Source organism: Mirounga leonina, unplaced genomic scaffold (genome assembly GCF_011800145.1).
Source record: "Mirounga leonina isolate KUSES-001 unplaced genomic scaffold, KU_Mleo_1.0 Mir_166, whole genome shotgun sequence".
NCBI classification, from domain to species: domain Eukaryota; kingdom Metazoa; phylum Chordata; class Mammalia; order Carnivora; family Phocidae; genus Mirounga; species Mirounga leonina.
In genome coordinates, this window is record NW_023270418.1 from 9,089,270 (window position 1) to 9,098,320 (window position 9,051).

Below are 9,051 nucleotides of genomic sequence, written 5' to 3' on the forward strand. Positions count from 1 at the left end.
TAGTGGGTCATCACATTTTAGAAAAAGAATTCCAACAAACTAGTGTTCCTAAATTTGGGGAGGATTCCTGAATTATAAATTTTGTTTGCTAGGTTATTATTCTGTGATAAATATTTTACTTCTGAGTTTATAAATTTTGCCTTTAAATGTTTTGTTTACTTTCAGGGTGCTGTCTCTGAAATTTACGTGCATTGCCACTACAAGGTACCTAAGTTTCAGAAAGCGGGATTTCTGAAAAACAAGCAGAATTTTATGATTTATCTTACACTTAAAATAATAATAATAAAGATAACCATTTGCTAAAGCATTTAAATTTAAACAATTAGTGAGTAATTTCTAAATTGAAAGGTAATGCTTTAAAACTAATATTTTATTTGAAGAGATATTTTTCTATTATCTTCACCAATAAATCGCTTTTCTTTTATTCATGTACTCTAATGCTAATTTTACATACTTACCTTAGTCAGAAAGTCCATCAAAATCAAACCATTCTGGAACATATGCAGTGTTCTGAGTGTCAGACTAGTTGGAAAATGTCGATGGTCTAATCCCTTCTTCCTTCCTAGAAGAATTCTAATTTTGTTCCAGAGGTGGCCCTATTTGATTTAGGCACTTAACATTTCTTTCTGGTAACAGCCATAGGTTCAGAAAATGACTTGACCCAGCTGGAGTCAATCAGAACCTAGATTTTGCTGGGAGCTTCTCGGAGAAATATTCTTAAGAAAAATGCGGGAAGAGAGAGCCTTTCTTCTGCCTATTGTGAGAAGTGGATGTGAATTGCAAGGGCCTCTCTCCTGGTTCTGAAGATGAAGTGAACACACAGAGCCAAAGAATTCATAGGAAATAGAGCCAGAACCACTTGATTAAGTCTGTTCTTTTTGACTTTCTGTTAGATTAGTCAAACAGTATTAATTTTTTGAGCCAATTTGATTGGGATTTTCTGTCACTTGTAGCCAGAAGCCTCCTGACAGAGCAGACAGTCATGCCCTCGGGGCACTCTCTTTATGGGCAGGCACCTGGACCACCTCAGGGCCACTCCCGGCCACTGGCTTTCTTTCTTAGTGATTGCCCTCTGAAGTTTATCTTTTTCCAATCACTGTCTCTCTTAGCCAAAATGATGAAAAGGGTGCCCAAAGGGAGTTTTCAAAAATTAAATTTTCTCCTAGTCATATAAATTTGCCAATTTGAAAAGCCTTTATTGGTGTGTGTGTGTGCGTGTGTGTGCACATGTATAATTTTATATTTTTTTTCCACCATATTTCCAAATGAAACTTTGGAAGGCCAAATTGGTATTTATCAAGATTTTTCTCAGGGAGATTGGACTGCAGGGTCCCTAAATGTAGGGTGGTGTTTTTTAATGGAAAGATTTTATGAGGTAAAATAAACCCAAGTGAGTATCTGCTCAGTCATCCCCTAGCTGTGTACCTGGGACAAGTGATTTCATCTTTCTGCTTTTAGGAATATCCTTGCTATTATTGATAGTAGTACCTACCCCACATGGTTGCTTACAGGTTTAAATGAAATAACACAATATTTCACATCTCAGATCCTAGCACAAGCAATCAACTAAGTGTTTATTCCCTTCTTTCTTTGTTCATGAGAGAAACCCATGTGAATCTCTAGTTATTCCCTTACTCGAGAAACATAAAATCCACAATGTCTACAATCCTTCCAAAACTAGAAGGTACAATATTTTATTTCTATAATGATTTTTTTTTCATTTTTACACAGTTTAATTCTTTCCAAAATTAAGGTAAATTGCTTAGCGCCATCTCTTGAGTTTATTTTTCTGAGAAAACCCTATTAACTCCAAAGGAGTTTTGAAGACTTATAGAGAAGAAGTCTTGTAAGTAGTTTCATTAAACAGAAGTGATCAAAAGAGAAAAATCTAATCCTATCACTACCCTTTACTCTAGCAACAAAAATCAGATTCCCAAGGCCCACCTGCATCTGTAAGGTATAACACTTTTCTGTCCTATTTTCAAGAAACTGAACCTACCAAATACTTTGTCTTTTAGGAACATTTTGCATATTTATGTGCAAGTCCTAAAGTTTCCATGACCTTGCAGTTTGCTATTAACATTTTGTGTAGTCTTTGTCCTAGCTAAAGATATATGAATGCATTTTACACAGACCCCAAATGTTGGCCAGACCTTCTTATACATAAAGATAGATCTTTCCCTTGGAACTAAGTTTCCACCAAGATACATTACAGAATAGGTTAAATTTGTCCTGGCCAGCAAGAAAACCACACTCTATTCAATATCAATTGTGTGAGTTGATACACTAAGAATTTTCAATAATTTTGGGTTTCTAGACTTATAAGGAAATGGAGCCATTTTCAATTTTTTAAAAGTCTGCCTATATTACTAAGACCAGAATGACAAAAACAGCAACAACAACCAATATTTTAGTATCTGTTATGCACCCAGTATTGTGTTCCTTTGTGTTTTTTGTGCATTTTCTCATTTAATCGTCAGAATATTCTGTCAAGTAGGTACTGTTTGATATGGCTATTTCACAGAGGTCAAAACTGAAACTGTTATGTTAAGAAATTTGACGAAGGTGACTGGGCTAGAATATGGAAACAGGAATTTAGGATATTAAATCTAAAAATATGTCTAAATCTAGGCCCATTTTTGCCAATTTCAATAATACATACCACCCCCAAAATGGATTGGGTTTCTACTTTAGTTTTAAAACATGATCAAACAATTAGTTCAGTTTGAATGCACAAAAGAAATTGATATGGAAGAAATGACAGATGTATTCTTATTTAAAACTTTTCTCTTCTTAGTCATAGACATTTATTCATTTGAATAGCATTTACAGGCACTTCTCCAGAATAGCGGGTATTTCCATCGTGTTTCCCAATGAATTCTTCCCAATGAAGAGGAGCAAATTGACATGTATCAAATTTCTTTCTTTCTTTTTTTTTAAAGATTTTATTTATTTATTTGACAGAGAGAGACACAGTGAGAGAGGGAACACAAGCAGGGGGAGTGGGAGAGGGAGAAGCAGGCTCCCCGCAGAGCAGGGAGCCCGATGTGGGACTCGATCCCAGGACCCTGGGATCATGACCTGAGCCAAAGGCAGTCGCTCAACCGACTGAGCCACCCAGGCGCCTGACATGTATCAAATTTCAATTGACTTACTTTATTAATTACATATGACACTGATTTAAGATTTTCCAGAAATTCATCTTTATCTTACCTAAAATAATTTATCACTGGGCATTAGACTTTGAGCTCTTTTCACATTTGACTTACACAAATTTGTAGTATATAGCCATTGAACAGAGACAGTATAGGGAAAATGTTCAAATACTAGTTTAATTATTGCTTTAGATTACTCTGATAAGAGCCTTTAATCCTAAATACTATTATCAAGAAACATCTCTTCCATAAATCAGCTGTTATCCAATCTTTTAAAAGAGAAAATTAAACCTTTCAGTTAAAAAAGAAAAGCTTACATTCTGTTTTGGTGTCACAAATGCTGTTTTATTTTTAATTGAAAGTCATTTGCCAAAATCTTTACAAAAACCGATAAAATCAATCTGAGTGTTTTCTAGCATATCTAGTAGTGCATCTATTTTAGGCAGAGGATTAGTATCAGGCTTGATTATAGAATTAAATATGTGTAACCTACACAAAATCTATTTTTACCAGACAGTTTTATAGTAAGGATTACTGTGACATCCCCAAAAACCTGAACTATCTTTTTCACTCTTTTGGTGATATCATCTAATGTTTTGCTACTGGTTCCATAATAATCAAATTAGATTATGATATGGCCAAATGAATTTCATCTAGTATGTTTGAAGAATATCTGTGAACTTAAGCCCAGAAATAACTCTCACCAAAAAATGTCCTCATTTCAGAAGCAAATTTCTCGGGAATTCTCTATCCTTACGTTCTTCATGAAACAAGAGGATCCTATGATGACACCCAGCCTTGTGTCTTTTTCTGATAGCTTTAGTATGACACATGGACCCATATCAGATGAATGCATAGGGATTGACCAAGAGCCATAAAATCTTAATGCTAAATGGTCTACAGAACTTCTATCCTCCTCTCAAATTCTGCACTTGAGAAAATGATACTCCCCAAAACTTAACTGGTCACATGTCATTCTTAAGCCCACCCAACCAAGTAGTGACAGAGCAAGACTTCTGACATTATGGGTCAGTAATTTATTAGTTTATTATATAGCCTTCCAATAAAACAACTAGATGAAGGAAAGGTTTTTAGACAAATGTATAAACATTTTGATAAAGGAAGTAAAAGTCTTTATTACATAGATCAAGCCATTATCTTACAAATACCATTTTGAGAGAGGGATGTAGTCATTCCATGGTAAACAAACAGAGGGAATTACTATGGAAATAATCACTCTAACCACATGTCTTCCAACTTTCTAATCTCATGCCTATGATTCCTATTGGCTAATCTCAACCAGAAGCTGAGGGACAAATGAGTTTACTGAAGCTTTCCATAAAGGTCAGCCTCCTGGCAGCAGCTTTTCCTGGAGCATAGAGCATGATGAGGAAGTATGGAGTATAGAAAGGAAGATCAAAATGGAATATATTCCACATATGACTATACTAGAATTACTAGTTACTAGTTACTAGTCTTTCTGGTTGTGGGATTGTTGTGGTTTGTTTTTGTTTTGTTTTATTTTTTTGTTTTTTTTTTACATAATTGTATCTGTGTCCTTTGATTTTCACCTTGGATTTAATGCCTAATGCAGGACAACTACATTTCTACATGTCAGTTTCTTTTTTATGAAAAAAGAAACTTAAGAATATAGGTTGCATAGATTAGAACCTGGTAGAAAACTAAAGAAAGAACACTGTAATGTAGAAAAGGAAAGCATGAAGATTTATTATTTTTTCCTGTTCCCCAATGGAGAGGGTGGGAACCTACCTTACACAAAAGATTGCTAAAGAGAGAATTTTCATGTTCTTACCATTGATTTGGAAAGGAGGTGAGCTAATGGTTAATATCTGGTACATATTCTGAATCATTGTGTCAAAACTGGAATGAGTGGGATGAAAACAGCATCTGTTGCTGCTGATTTGCCCTCCCCCAGAGGCTGGGCAGCATTTGAACCTGTGACTAAGAGGCAACAGGTTTATCACACATATTAAATCCCCCAAGCTCTCTGCTAGTCTTTAGGAAAATTTCCAACAAAAATAACAAAACCAGAAGTGAACTATATGCACATTTTGTGAAATGCAGTACTCTGGTGGTGATGGGCTACCACATGGATGTTTTGGATGGGTTAGAAATCAGGGAAATAAAAAGATGTGAGTCTTAAGCTCATCAATGAATCCATGGAAAAAAAGCAGGAATAATAAATTCCCATTTTAAAGTATTAACTTTTGCATTGTGCTGAAATAGAATATACTTTTCCGTGTAACTGAAGATTCTGAGAGGCCATGATAGTAGAAAAGATAGGATGAAACTTGTTCACATACAAATCATCACAGACTTTGGCTTGAATTTGCTCTCTTCCTTACAGAGTCTTAACTTGTCCAAAATTGGAAAATCAGTCAAGTTTGCCCTTGACATCCTTTCTAGTGACTTTCACCCATTTTCTCCACTTTATAGCGCTCCTCAATTAAACTATCCATTATTTTCACGATGTCCACCTTCCTTGAGTATTCTCTCAAGACTATCATGCTTAAGTCTGCTTTGAGCCAAGTCAATCCCTCTCTCTCATGGTCCATTAACATACTCTGCCAATCATTAAAAATGGCTTAAATATTTCTTAGGATCTTCATATTGGACAAAGGTCTTCTAAAGTCTAAAATCATAAGGAATATATTTCTAAAGGTCATTCTAAGTAGCCAAGAAATAATTTACTGTTAAAGGGAACTACTATATACACATCAGACAGCTATGGATTTTTACGATAACTACTTTTGATATTTCCATTGCTAATCCTCCCTGAATTCGTGGGGTCAATCAATAAGCATAATTAATATTCTTGACTTCTGAAATTTACTATTTTATGCTGAATGCTTGCCAGCAAAGTTTTATATGTGTCATATACTCGCCTATCTTTACCTATTAACTGGAGTTTCTAAAAAATTCTGTGCAGTACTTCTGTCTCTAGTAGCTGTGAGGAATTAACCTGATACTATAGAGATAGCAGCTTTTCCTCTCAACTTTTCAGAATCAGCACAGAAGAAAAAAATAGGCATTGAATCTAAGCCATAGATTGAAAGAAAATGAAGATGAGGCCTCTCTACTACAATCTTCCCATATTGCTGAAAATTAGGAAATCAGGAGGAAATGTGAAGGGCAAACTTTTTAAAGGCAAAATATTCAGACTAATTTTCCATTCTAGCTTACCCAGACAACTGCCAATAGAAAGAGATACCCTAAGAATATTTTAGGTGTTTATCCATTTGTTTATTTGTTCATTTGTTAACTTAAAATATATATATTAAACTCTGTTAGATGTTTGGTTACACAGAGGCAACAGAAAAGTTCTGTGAAGAAATTTATTATAGTTTAGACTCATGATTCCAGACTTGAGTTCAAATCCAAACTCTATCACTTAAGGGTTATAAGCATTTGGGGAAATAACAGCTTTCTGAGTTGGATATCTTATGTATTTATGGAAGATCACATTAGGTGATTTATATAAAGCAGTGCTATTGGGCACATATTAGATTTTATGAATAAGAATTATGGTCTGGTGATAAAGAGTAGAAAATCTGGAGTCAAATCACCTGGGTCTGAATCTACCTTCTACATCTTCACCTTGGACAAGATAATTATCCTCACAAAAATTAGCTCACAATGGATTAAAGGCTTAAATGTAAGACAAAACTCCTGAAGAAAATATAGGGAAAAACCTCTTTGACATTGTCTTAGCAATGACTTTTTGGATGACACCACAAGCTCAAGCAACAAAAGCAAAAATCAGCAAGTGGGACTATATAAAACTAAAAAGACTGCACAGGAAAAGAAACAACAAAATGAAAATCTAATCTATGAAATGGGAGTAAATATTTGCACACCATATATCTGATAAAGAGTTAATAACCAAAATATATAAGGGACTCATACAACACAATAGCAAAAAAAAAAAAAAAAAAGTCAAATAATCTGATTAAAAATGGGCAAAGGACCTGACTAGCCATTTTTCCAAAAAATAAATGCAAATCGCCAACAGTTATACATGCAAAGGTGGTCAACATCATTTATTGTCACGGAAATGCAAATCAAAACCACAATGAGATATCATCTCACACCTTTTAGAATGGCTGTTATCAAAAGGACAAAAGAGTAGTGTTGGCTAAGATGTAGAGAAAAATGAGCCCTCATGCACTGTTGAAGACAATGTAAATCAGCACAGTCATTATGACAATCAGTATAGAGGTTCCTCAGAAAATTAAAAATGGAACTACTATACAATCCAGCAATCCCACCTCTGTGTGTATATCTGAAGGAAATGAAATCAGTACTTCAAATGAAATGCATACTCATGTTTATTTCAGCATTATTCACAATAGCCAAAACAGCGAATCAACCTGAGTATCCATTGACAGATAATTACATAAAGAAAAAAGTATACATTGTATGTGTACACACATACACCACCCCCATAATATTATTTAGCCATAAAAGGAAAGAAATCCTGCCATTTGCAACAACATGGATGAAACTTTAGGGCATTATGCTAAGTGAAATAAACCAGAGAAAGACAAAAACTATGATCTTACTTATATGAGGTATCTAAAAAAAACAAATTCATAAAGAGTAGAATGGTGGTTGCCAGGAGCAAGGGGGGGTGGGGGAAAAGAGGAGATGTTAATCAAGGGTACAAATTTCCAGTTACAAGATGAATAAATTCTGAGGAACTATTGTGCAGCATGGTGACTATAGTTAACAATACTCTATTGCATATTTGAAAGTTGCTAAGGGAATATATCTTAAATATTCTCACTACAAAAAGAAAAAGACAACTAGGTGAGGTGATGGATATGTTAACTAACCTTATTTTGGTAATCATTTCACAATGTATACATATATCAAATCATCACATCTTATACCTTAAGCTTACATTCTGTTATATGTCAATTATATCTTAATAAAGCTGGGGAAAATACATATATCCTCTTTGGGTTTCAGTTTTCTCTTCTGTAAAATGAGTATAACAATAATACCAGTTCACAGGGAAATTCCAGTACTAAGTAAGATAATATATGCAAAGGACTTAAAATAGTGATTTGCTCAACCTAGTGCTACCTACATGTTTCTATCATTTTTACAAATGAAAAGAGTTGTCATTTTCATTATTGTTACTGAATATGATCTTGATATGAATGGCTATAATATAACACAAAATGGTGAGCTCTCTTAGAGATCTAAAGATAAATTACCATAGGAGTTCATAAAAAGAATATTTTAGGCTAAGAGATGATGAGAGAGTTCAAGGAAGTAGGATAGTACTGAGACAGGAGAGTTGAGAAGTTAAAAAAAAAAAAAAAAGACCTATGGGTAGATGAAAGACTGTGAACAAAAGTAAGGATAGACTATGGGTAGTTCCAATGCTGGTATATGGGAAGACATAGTGAGTGTATAGTGTTACAAATATAGGTTAAGGCATATCATGAAAGAACTTGAATAGCAAGCCATAGACTATAAACTTTATTAAGTCAGCAACAGGGGCTCTCTCAGGGCCTGTGGAAAGATATATCTTGTTGAATAAGTGATAGAAGGAAGAAAGAGGATGTAGAAACAACAGCCAGGAGACTTCTGCATAACTCAAGCTAAATGTACAGGAGAGCTTCACTAGGTTAAAATCAGTGGGAGATGAAATGAACATATACATCAAACTTCCAAGCAAAACAGTTCAAATAAGTGTTGGATTGTATTTTTTAATGTGTGCTGTGAAATTAAAAAAAAAAAATGTCACCCCATTCTCTTCTTTTCTCCACTACCACTTTCCCTTTTTATGAAAGATATACAGCCTTTACCTGAGGGGTTTATAAACACACACATAACCCAGAAAAACAATGAGTGCTTGCCAGAA